General features: G+C 39.2%; 1 protein-coding gene and 1 pseudogene across 8 annotated transcripts in view; one reads left to right on the top strand and one right to left on the bottom strand.

The window, feature by feature from the left end:
• The window catches only part of RBPMS (RNA binding protein, mRNA processing factor), a 192131-nt gene that overhangs the window by 91789 nt on the left and 87140 nt on the right, over positions 1-13202 (bottom strand). The window lies entirely within an intron of this gene.
• On the top strand, positions 6496-8331 carry LOC308608128 (geranylgeranyl pyrophosphate synthase-like; annotated as a pseudogene). The gene has a single exon. The product of its transcript is annotated as a geranylgeranyl pyrophosphate synthase-like (transcript).

Consider the following 13202-nt stretch of genomic DNA (forward strand, 5'->3'; position numbering starts at 1 on the left):
TCCACTATGGAGGAGAATTAGGTAAAAGTACCTAATTCGGAGATATCTGGGTCTCCGTATCTGGTGACTTGACCGTTCACCACAGCTCAATTTCTTTCTTTTCCACTAAAGCACACTTTTTGTTAGGCAGCCACCCCCTGTGTACATAACCATGCCCGGGAAGAATCTGCTTTCTATAGGACAACTATAAAGTCATGACAGGGCCTTTGAAGAAGCTATAAACTCAATCTTTAACACGTCAAGAGAATCAGAGTCAAACGGAGTTTATTTTCCACAGGGTCGAGAGGGCATGATCGTTTGAACTTCTGCCACTATGTTCTCAAACTGTCCTGAAAAGGACGACTGAGAGAGCTGGGCCCTGACAATGTTAGGAAGAGGATGTCTCCACTTCACGCACAGTCAGCTACCCGTTAAGGCAGTATTTTACAGCGACACTTTGAAATAGGTAATATTACACGGAAAGAAACATAGGCCAGAGTGCACATAGTATTCTTTCATTCAAGAATCCTGATGTTAACGCTTTTACCCTGAGGGCTCTGAAGGTAAACAGGGGGTCAACTGTTCTGGGAGGGACAAAGGCATCTCTTGGAATCCTTAACCCACAAAGGCCAAAAGTGACTTCTGCTGCCAGCAGTCCCTTTTATTGTCTAGTCCTCAAGCCTCTTTCTCTCCTACCTCATTGTTGGGACAGTGACTACAACCATGAGCATCTCCTCTTTCCCCTGGGGTTAAAGGTAACAGCTGAATGACTGCCTTTTACTCCTGCTATCTGCCAAATGACAGCACTCTAATAGCACTCACAGTGAAAGCTTAAAAGAAAGCAGATGCTAGGCAATGGTTTTCATTTAAGTGTCTGAGAAGATCTGGAGGTGATATGGGGCAAACCTACAGACAAGCTTTTCATGGGCCCCATCTGCTTAATGTTGGTCTGTGACATCTAGTCTGATGTCTACTGCCCGACTGAACACCAGAGGAACCTCAGAATTTTGAGGTTAACTTATTTGAGAAATCAACAAAGACGTTCTGCCTCAACCAAGTACTTCCCTGTACTTGTCCACAGCCTTCTGGCTGTCACAGCGAAAACTTCAGGGATTAAAGAGACACAGCCTAAAGAAATGTAAGGGATAAACCATGCTGCGCCAGTGTAAATGATCTCTAGGGTATGTAGCTCGTCTCTGTAAAGCCCAGATCGTGAGCTTAAATCAGCGAGTGTGGCACTGAAGAAAAAAGAAAACTAAACAATACAACTAACAAAAGAAACCACACCCTATTCCTAGCCATAGTCTATATTTCTACACCAGCCAGTCTGGAAAATATACACAGTTGGTCACACAGTATATTTGATGAAAAAGCAAGGGTGTTTATGTTCAAATTCCTATCAGTTACAACTATTAAAATAAAAGCTTAAATCGCTTTTCCTATTGATGGCCATACATGTGTTCATACAGCTTGAGGAAATCACAAAACCCAGAATTCAACTGAGAAAGGATGTGTCTCTAAATGCTTACTAATTCCACATCCAATGTATCATTAATAGATGACTTAGTCCTTTAAAGATAAAAAGGTTACTGGTGTTGAGACCAGAGTTTAGTGGTAGTGTTAGCTCTTCAAGGCAAAGAATAAGCATACTAATTACACACTAATTTTCTAATTAATGAAAAGAAGGAAAACGACCTGCTTCTGCACCTAACACGTATTAGGTGCATGCCAGGAAAAATAAGACAGTGGATATATGTGTGTTTGTGTGTTATTAAAGTACTTTCTGAACTCTGAGATACCCTGAATGATTAACACTCTGCAAAGTAAACAGTCTCAGAATTAAAAAAACCAACTATTTCTGTGCCTACGTAGAAAAGCATATGAAGAATAAGTCCTACTTGTGAGGTAGGCAGGAAAAGAGAATGTATTTAACACACTCTTCTTTCAGGTTCACCTAAAGTGTGTGTTAGATCATGTGAGCACCCACCTTAACTTTCTGTATATGCTTTAAGCATCATTCTGCAAAGTTTCCTTTGAGTCTTTATTAGTGGCTGGTGTAGGAGAAAAAAGGAGGGAAGAGGGGAGAACAGTGCTGATATAAACAAACCCTATAACTGAAAAAAGACAGTTGCCTAAACATTCCAAAATCATTTTGAAAAGACTTCCATTTAAAGATCAGACACAGGGCTTCCCTGGTGGTGCAGTGGTTAAGAATCCACCTGCTAATGCAGGGGACACGGGTTCAAGCCCTGGTCCAGTAAGATCCCACATGCCGTGAAGCAACTAAGCCCATGAGCCACAACTACTGAACCCGCACGCCTAGAGCCCGTGCTCCGAAACAAGAGAAGCCACTGCAACGAGAAGCCCATGCAACGTAATGAAGAGTAGCCCCTGCTCGCTGCAACTAGAGAAAGCCCACGCAGCTACGAAGACCCAACGCAGCCAAAAAAAAAAAAAAAAAAAAAAATCAGACACAGCCCACAATAGACCCCAAGGATATTTTTACAGCCCTGTTTCTGCTTTCCAGTTTGTAGCAGTGAACATCCCTCATCCCAATAGGATCCAGAGGACTCTCCCACACTGCGAGTGTATAACCATATTTAGGGTAATCTTAAAGTTAAATACCGAGAGGAGGCAAAACATGTATATACATCCTAGCTATTGATTTTTAAGCTACACATCAGGATAATGACAAGTCCTTAGAGAGGAAAGGTTTCATTATATTTAAAGATTTAAAGTATTTTAAAAAGTCAATGATGTTATATCCTCAACTTTACTGAGGATAAAAGTGAGTGCCAACTTTACCAATAAGTTACTTATTCAGTCCTCAAAGTCACTTATTAACACCATTACAGATAAATCGATCTGTGGGTGGGAAATCTGTTCTCTGATGTATATACAGCAAAAATATAGAAATTTTAAAAGGACGGTAGCATTTGCTCCTTAAACCTGTTTTTTAAAAATACTGTTGCTTAGACCATCAAATGGCTTGTAAACTCTTTCCAACCAAGAATTTGGGGGCTTAAGCAAGACTTGGTTGAAAAGAATGTAAACAGTGAAGTCCAAACTTCGGAAGTTCACTGCAAAGTACTTCCTGTGCTGCACAGGGATCCAAACTAAAGCGTCAAAACAGATCTCGCCTCTGAGCAACTTTAATCCGCACTCTTCCTCCGCTTTAATGCATCACCTCAAGGCCACTTACTGTTGATCTGGCAAGGCAGAGGCTGAATTTCTCCCTAATAGGCTGCCTAAACAAAAAAACTTTAAAGAATCTCACTGGCTGTTAAATAAATTAGTTTATACAGAACTGATGTGGGGTTCTTTGGTTTGCAATAGATTCAACTGGAACCGGAAATGGAGAAAGACATGCATGGTTAGCTTAATAGGATAAAAGGGAGATGAGAGTGTGCTTGTTGGGCTCACAATATTTTAAAGACTTGAGAACGTTAAGGACAACACTGTTACTCTGCACTCTGCTTCCCTAAAAAACCCCAAGGAAGGGGCTTCCCTGGTGGCGCAGTGGTTGAAAGTCCGCCTGCCGATGCAGGGGACACAGGTTCGTGCCCCGGTCCGGGAAGATCCCACATGCCGTGGAGCGGCTGGGCCTGTGAGCCATGGCTGCTGAGCCTGCGCGTCTGGAGCCTGTGCTCCGCAACGGGAGAGGCTACAGCAGTGAGAGGCCCGCGTACCGCAAAAAAACCAAAACCAAAAAACTCCAAGGAAGGACTGATGAATCAACTTCATTAATCATACTATAATACAAATCGATGTTTAAAAGTACTCTGAACCCAGGAGAATTTGGGATTCCACAGAAATTATTTTTAAATCAGTCTGTAGAAAGGGGGACCTAAGGAATTAAAACCAGTTCCTTGTGTAAGTTATCATCACCATCAATTATCAGAATTTTTTACCATTTACTGAGTTCTAGTGGCTTTAAAAATACCTCTCTCATTTAATTTGATCCTCCCACCTTTTGTGATAGGTACTGTCAGTCATAACAGGAGAAAACAACTTTGGATTAGTAAGTGGCAAAATCTGGATTTGAGCCAGCTCAGTCTGACACCTTTATTTATTACACTGCCTTTGACCAGAAAGCCCCTCAGACATGGTAAGTGGTTACCAAGAAGACACACTTTCCTTGCCCTCCTCTCAGCTGCAATTCAGAGATTCAGTACCTTTTCACAGGGATACACTTAATGTTATGCATAAATACAAAAAAACAGCCTAATAAATCAAATACACACCATACTTTTAATATCAGTGAATTAGAATTCATTCTTAGGGTTGTGTTAAGTATGTTTTTAGAATTTGGTGAAAGACCCCACAGATAAACCAAGAAGACAGAGTGGAGGTTGGCAAAAATCAACATCTTACCATGGACTTTTCTAAGCCTATATAAAAGACTTTCCGTTTCTCCTTTATTCAGCATTCTAAGATGTGTAAAACAGGCAGATTCTCTTTCATAATGTGGCTGTTTGCTTTTTTCATTGAGGTGTATCTATGACCTGTAACCGTGAACAGTCTCTTTCCGCCTTCTATTCAATTTTCCTTTATTTGCACATTACATTGGCCTTCTAAATGAACACCAAAATTCTATGAAAAATTATAGTGTAACAATCCCATTTACCGTCGCATCAAAAAAGAAAAAAAAAATATCTAGGAATAAACCTACCTAAGGAGGCAAAAGACCTGTACTCAGAAAACTGTAAGATACTGGTGAAAGAAATCAAAGATGACACAAAAAAATGGAGAGGTATACCATGTTCTTGGATTGGAAGAATCAATATTGTCAAAATGACCACAGCACCCAAGGCAATCTACAGATGCAATGCAATCCCTATCAAATTACCAATAGCATTTCCCACAAAATTAGAGCAAGAAATTTTACAATTTGTATGGAAACACAAAAGACCCTGAATAGCCAAAGCAATCTTAAGACAGAAAAATGGAGCTGGAGGAATCAGGCTCCCTGACTTCAGACTATACTACAAAGCTACAGTAGTCAAAACAGTATGGGACTGGCACAAAAACAGAAATATAGATCAATGGAACAGGATAGAAAGTCCAGAGATCAACCCATCCACCTATGGTCACCTAATCTATGACAAAGAAGGCAAGAATATACAATGGAGAAAAGACAGTCTCTTCAATAAGTGGTGCTGGGAAAACTGGACAGCTACACATAAACGAATGAAATTAGAACATTCTCTGACACCACACACAAAAATAAACTCAAAATGGATTAAAGACCTAAATGTAAGACCAATACTATAAAATTCTTAGAGGAAAACATAGGCAGAACATTCTCTGACATAAACTGCAGCAAGATCTTTTTTGATCCACCTCCTGGAGTAATGAAAATAAAAACAAAAATAAACAAATGAGACCTAATGAAACTTAAAAGCTTTTGCACAGCAAAGGAAACCATAAGCAAAAGGAAAAGACAGCCCACAGAATGGGAGAAAATATTTGCAAACGAAGCAACCAACAAGGGATTAACCTCCAAAATGTACAAAGAGCTCATGCAGCTCAATATAAAAAAAACAAACACCCCAATCAAAAAATGGGCGGAAGATCTAAACAGATATTTCTCCAAAGAAGACATACTGATGGCTGAGAGGCACATGAAAAGATGCTCAGCATCACTAAGAATTAAAGAAATGAAAAACAAAACTACAATGAGGTATCACCTCACACTGGTCAGAATGGCCATCGTCAAAAAAGTCTACAAACAATAAATGCAGGAGAGGGTGTGGAGAAAAGGGAACCCTCCTACACTATTGGTGGGAATGTACATTAGTACCAGCCACTATGGAGAACAGTATGGAGGTTCCTTAAAAAACTAAAAATAGAGCTACCATATGATCCAGCAATCCCACTCCTGGGCATATATCTGAATAAAACCATAATTTGAAAAGATACACGTACCCCAATGTTCACTGCAGCACTATTTATAATACCCAAGACATGGAGGCAAGCTAAATATCCAGCAACAGAGGAGTGGATAAAGAAGATGTGGTACATATAGACAATGGAATATTACTCAGCCATTAAAAAGAATGAAACAATGCTGTCTGCAATGACATGGATGGAACTAGAGATGGTCATACTGAGTGAAGTAAGTCAGACAAAGACAAGTATCATATGATATTGCTTATGTGGAATCTTAAAAAATGGTACAAATGAACCTTTTTACAAAACAGAAATAGAGTCACAGATGTAGAGAACAAAGTTTTAGTTACCAGGGGGGAGGGGGGAGGGATAAATTGGGAGATTGGGGTTGACATGAACACTACGATAATATAAAACAGATAACTAATAAGGACCTACTGTACAGCACAGGAAACTCTACTCAATACTCTGTAATGACCTATTTGGGAAAAGAATCAAAAAAAGAGTGGATATATGTATATGTGTAACTGATTCACTTTGCTTTACAGCAGAAACTAACACAACATTGTAAATCAACTATACTCCAATAAAAATTTAAAAATTATACTATAATAATGTGTGAATTCTAATTTTTATTCCTACTTTTGAAAGTGCAGAAATGCTTTTATACTTTGCCTGTTTTTGCTCCTTTGTTATAAACTTTCTGCTTGAGTGAATTCTTTTCCATCTAAACTTATTTTCGTTTCCCATAATACATTTCTAACTTTACTCTTTAAGTTCTGTGTATTTATTCATCCATTCACTTTTGAGTGATATCTTGTGTCAGGCAAATAAAGAATAAAATAGATTAAAATGGTTTACACTAGGAATTTTCTACCCAACTGTATTTTCCAGGGAAATTATCTGGAAATTTTAATTTTAAAACATTAATCTTTAGGGACTTCCCTGGTGGTCCAGTGGGTAAGACTCTATGTTCCCAACGCAGGGGGCCCAGGTTCGATCCCCTACCAGGGAACTAGATCCTGCACGCCACAACTAAAGATCCTGCAAGCCACAACTAAAGATCCCATGTGCTGCAACGAAGACCTGGTGTAGGTAGGTAGGTAGATAGATAGATAAACAAATAAATAAATAACTTGCCCACTATGGCTAGAAAACAAAAACTTACATCCTTTTATGCAATGTCTGGGTTACTCAAGGTACCCCTTAATTTTTTCAAATTGTTTTCTGCTGAAATGTATCACTACATTTTTAGAAGAGAAATTCTAGTCTTAAAAATATAGTTCATGGGATGGCGCATTTTCTTGCACCGAGTAATGCGGAGTTGCTGCCAGGTGAGGAGGGCGGAGAGTTCTATGGTGAAGTGAGGGGAGGGATTCATGCAGGCGTCCGGGGGAGCCTTGTTCTGACCTATAAGGTGGGAAGTTGATGCTGGGTACCGCTACTCCCGGACCCCCAGCATGAAAGTTGTGATATCATCCTCGAACCATCAGCTTTGAACTTAAAAAACAATGGAGAAGACTCAAGAAACAGCCCGAAGAATTCTTCCAGAACCTTACAAGTACTTACTTCAGTTACCAGGTAAACAAGTGAAAACCAAACTTTCACGGGTGTTTAAAAAAAAAAATCATTGGCTAAAAGTTCCAGAAGACATGCTACAGATTATCACTGAAGTGACGGAAATGTTGCATAATGCCAGTTTACTCATCGATGATATTGAAGACAACTCAAAACTCCGACGTGGCTTTCCAGTGGCACACGGCATCTATGGAATTCCATCTGTCATCAATTCTGCCAATTATGTATATCTTCTTGGCTTAGAGAAAGTCTTAACCCTTGATCACCCAGATGCAGTAAAGCTTTTTACCCGCCGGCTTTTAGAACTCCATCAGGGACAAGGCCTAGATTTCTATTGGAGGGATGATTATACTTCTCCCACTGAAGAAGAATGTAAAGCAACGGTGCTGCAAGACAGGTGGACTATTTGGATTAGCAGTAGGTCTCATGCAGTTGTTCTCTGATTACAAAGAAGATTTAAAGCCACTACTGAATTCACTTGGGCTCTTTTTCCAAATCAGGGATGATTATGCTAATCTACACTCCAAAGAATATAGTGAAAACAAAAGCTTTTGTGAAGATCTAACAGAGGGAAAGTTCTCATTCCCTACTATTCATGCTATTTGCTCGAGGCTTGAAAAGCACCCAGGTGCACAATATCCTGCGCCAGAGAACCGAAAACGTAGATCTTTAAAACTACTGTGTACATTATCTTTCTCTGAGAACGTAGGTTCTTTTGAATACACTCGGAATACCCTTAAAGAGCTTGAATCTAAAGCCTATAAACAAACTGATGCATGTGGTGGGAACCCCAAACTAGCAGCTCTAGTAAAACACTCAAGTAAAATGTTCAAAGAAGAGAATGAATAATATTAAGTCATTCTTGATTAGGCCTGATAGGTTAGTTGACTTTTCTTTTTTTTATTTTTTTTTATTTTTTTTTATTTTTTGCGGTAGGCGGGCCTCTCACTGTTGTGGCCTCTCCCCTTGCAGAGCACAGGCTCCGGATGCGCAGGCTCAGCGGCCATGGCTCACGGGCCCAGCCGCTCTGCGGCATGTGGGATCTTCCCAGACCGGGGCACGAACCTGTGTCCCCTGCATCGGCAGGCGGACTCTCAACCACTGCGCCACCAGGGAAGCCCGACTTTTCTTTTTTTTGTCTTTTAGCCTATTACCTTTTTAAAAATTTGGACCAAGCTGTTAGTCTCCAAACACTGAGTGATAGTGGTGATGTGAGTGAGGCTGTTTCAATATAGAATCCCTGTGTACAGATAATCATCATAGTACCAAGTTGAAGGAATCAAAAGGAGCCACATTTAAATAAGTCTAATTTGAATGTTAGAATGTGCTGTGTTGGGACGTTGTGGCCAACTCTGCCATGCGTGTTCTGTTGATTCTGTCAATAAAGACTTCAGCTTCAGCGGGGGGGGTGGGGGTGGTGTGTGTGTGTATATATATGTATAGTTCATGGTTTATTTTTATAAATATTAGCCTTTTTAGACAGATTTTATTATTTTTAAGATTCTAGACTAGCCTAATGTTCACTAGAATTCTGTTTTATTTCTTATCCTATTCCCATGTTTATAATGCATTAGATATATTTTCCATATCCTAGAAGGATTTACTCTATTTCCTTGCCTCTTCTTATTTTTACGTACAAAAAAAAAATCCTTGACTATTTGTGGTTCTCTCATTTTAAAAAATGTTTCCATGTAATAAGTATTAAAGGCTACTGAAACAGCAAGAAAAGTTTGCATTTAATTAAAAAGAAAGAATTGCTGTATATATGTGTAAGGAAATAAGAATAGAATAATTAACAAATGCCCTGTCAAGATAACCTATTCCACTTTAAGGGGGTTAAGTCCTACCCTACTCCCCAAGGCTTTAAAATGTTCTAATGCATTCTAATTACAGAGTAAGACAAAGGGTTTCAGTTTTGTGGACCAATAGTTCAAATCTGTGTAGATAATCAGAAACATAAAAGCCAATGCTGAGGGGAGATCCATAGCCACTTGTCATTATGATGGTTTGATCATTCACTAAGGAGTACAAGAGTAACTTTACAACAAAGACAGTGATTTAAGGCACCAAAATGTGCTGCACTGCAGAACGATCAGTAATGTACACGGCCTAGGGAGTCAAGATCTTTGGTTCTAAAACTAGCTTGGCTTCCTTACGGACAGGAATCCTAGCAAAATAACTCATTCTTTGCACTTCAGGTTCCACGAACACTAACTGTATTTTCTACTTTCATTGACAACAGGGGCAAATACCTTCTCAGCATTTCGAAATGCCTGAAGGACCATGGAGTAAGGGCAAGGTCGATACAAGATAGCATTTTAAAAAGAGAGTCTAGATAAGTTTGAACAAGCAGATCCTTGAAGAAAGGCCACAATGCAAAGTCTGAGGGCAGTTTCACACAGCCACGTAATATCTGATGAACTATTTTACCCAGGGAAAAGCTGGCCAACTTGAGATCTCCACATATACTTGTCATTAGAATACAGACCGGTTTATGTGTGAGAACCTGTGCTTCTTCCCAAGAATTTCCTTGGGGAAAGGATGATGCTAACACTTCCAGCTACTTTTCCTTCTTCAAACTTCCTTAGGATTTCTTTTACCAGCATTTTATTTCCTACTTTCCTATGTGAATGCTTAATAGGTCTAAATAACCTACTTTTCTTCAGGCAAAGACTCTAATTGGGAATTCGGCAAATTCCTCACGTTCACCTTCATTTGCTCTTTCAAAACCACTTTTAATTTATGTGCTGCACCATCCTAGAGAGATTTTATAACAACCCTAAACTGCAAGAAAGAGCAGAGTACAGCACTCCCTCCCCTGCAAAAAAAAGGGGGCTATTTCAAATTTCTTGGAGGGGGGCTAGCCAGATGAAGCTGTCTGTCAAGCCCCAACGTGCACGCAGTCGTTGAGAAAAAGGGGAGAGTCCAACAACCCTGCATTATGGCGGCTCTAGACTGACACGGGCATAGTCCCCAACCCAGTGACATTAAATGGCTGCTTTAAGACTGCAAGTCAAGAGTAAGCAGTTATAAACAGATTTAACAGATAAACACTAGATCAGACTCATGATCTCATCTGGCAGCCCTGCATATTTCCCATCCAGAAGTCCCAGCTGGGATCACAGTAATTGGGCCTCTTCAACCCCTTTGAGCTAAGAGAAATTTAGGGAGAAATTTTTAAAACTGATAAGAAACATATTGACATGGTGCCTGGTGAACAGGGAGCTGAGACAAGCCATCTGGATGCTTGTGTATGTGAAAAGTTTTGTTTACTGGAAATAATTCATCTAATCCCACAAGCTGTACAAATATTACAATAAGAAGTCCTGACTTGCACAAACTGTCAGAAGAACCTGTGCTACAGGAACCAGAGACTGTAGTCCAGACTTCTGTTTCTGTGTGGCCAATACCTGTTCTCGAGTACCCTGGTATTCCTCTGTACTCAAGAGTTTGTACCAGGACTTTATGGCTACATCTTTTCACTGAGAAAGTATATTCATGGTATGGGTTCACATTTAGAACATTTGAAAGTGTTTTTCCTTGGTGATTTCCCTTTAACACTCTTGGGAGTAACACCCCTAATTTCACAGATGAGAAACCTGGTATAGGAATAATGAATTTATTATATACAAGTGTTTTAAAACTCAGTATTTGGAGAGGTCAAGCTAGTCAACAAAACAAATTATGCACAAGGCTGGATCACTGTGATATAAATAACTACAGTGTTTATTTACTTCAATGCCAGGAATTTATGGAGATGGAGAAAACTATATTTTTCTAATTATGTCAGTTTTTTCAACATGTGACACTACCAAGTACCTTTTCAGCATGCTTTCTTACAAACTACTAAAGATTTTTTTTTAAATTCTTTTTACCTCATACTATTGAATAAACCTCCTCAGTAACCAAGAAATAATTTAGTACTATATATCCTCAAGACCTCTTCATTTTCTGCTTATTAAGATGACTGCCACCTTTTTCCTTTTCAAAACCAAACTGCTTTTTTCTCTTTAATTCAAAGTATATTCAGACCTTAAGAAAACACCTTTCCTTCATGCCTGGCATAATGTATAAGAGAGAATACAAAGCCCAAGTCTTATCTTATTAAATCAATCATCCAAGGGTTGGGTTTTTCCCTCCTTTCTTTTATGAACAGGTAAACTATTTAAAGGTAACACAATTCTATTACACAGAACTGCCATCACAGAAAAGAAACGTTACTAATCCCCATTAAAAGAAACAATATTTTACGTCATATGGGGTTTCAAGAGAAATCAGATCTACTACTGAAATTAGTCAAAAAGTATTTATCAAGAAACCAATTACCACTTCACACCTAGTAGGACTTCTATAATTTAAAACAACAAGTATTAGTGAGCACAGGGAAAACTGGAATTCCCATACATTGCTGGTGGGAATGTAAAATGGTACAGCCAATATGGAAAAGTTTGGAGGCTCCTCAGAAAGCTAAAAACATAAATACCGTATGACTTAGCAATTCCATTCCTAGCTTTATGCCCAAAGGAATTGAAAACCAGGGACTCACGCATATTTGTACACCAGTGTTCACTGAAGCATTATTCTCAATGGCCAAAAGGTGGAAACAACCCTAGTGTCCACCAATAAGATGAATAGATAAACAAAATGTGGAATATCCATACAGTGGAATATTATTCAGCCATTAAAAGGAACGATGTTTTGATATCTGCTACAACATGGATTAATCATGAAAACATCATGCTAAGTGAAAGAAGCCAGACACAAAAGGACAAATATTTCAATAGCTAAAATAGGCAAATTAATAGAGAGAGAATATAGATTAGAGGTTACCAGGGGTTAGAGGAAAGGAATAATAGGGAGGTATTGCTTAATGGTTACAAAGTTTCTGTTTGGCTGATGAAAAAATAGAAATTGACAGTGGGGATGATTGCACAACATGGTAAATGTATTAATGCCACTGAAATGTATGTACACTTAAAAAAAAATCATTAAAATGACAAATTGTTATATATATTTTATATACTCAAAAATAGCAATATACCCAAAATCATTGAATTAAAAATACCTTAAATGGGTGAGTTATAGCTCAATAAAGCTACTTATAAAAGAACCCAATAGGGCTTCCCTGGTGGCGCAGTAGTTGAGAGTCCGCCTAACGATGCAGGGGACACGGGTTCGTGCCCCGGTCCGGGAAGATCCCACATGCTGCGGAGCGGCTGGGCCCATGAGCCATGGCCGCTGAGCCTGCGCTCCGCAACGGGAGAGGCCACAACAGAGAGAGGCCCGAGTACCGCCAAAAAAAAAAAAAAAAAAAAAAAAAAAAAGAACCCAATAGACTTGAGGGTGCCATGATAACTGGAGATCACTAACATCAGTGAGTCTAGATTGAGAGTAAAGCAAGTTACTGTGACAGCCTAAGCAATGTTTAGTTGTGAAGGCAATTTGTAGCAATGCACATAGTTTGCATCAGACTTCTTTAGTTCTGATAAATTTATAATAAAGCCTATGAGAAAACCTAGGCCAATAACAACTATTTAAAATTAGGGAAGGAGGCCTATCAATCAGAATGGCACATATACTCAAGAGGCCACACATAACCTTTTTAAATACTTTACATGAGTGAATCTCAAACACCAACGTAAGACAAAGCCTGCCATGGAAGTGTACACAATCAGGCCTGCAGATATCATGTGTTAACTACAGTCGTTCTTACTTATGAAAACACAATTTCAGCCACACAACAATGGCAACAC

This window comes from Mesoplodon bidens (genome assembly GCF_964165515.1).
Source record: "Mesoplodon bidens genome assembly, chromosome: 20".
Lineage (NCBI taxonomy): Eukaryota > Metazoa > Chordata > Mammalia > Artiodactyla > Ziphiidae > Mesoplodon > Mesoplodon bidens.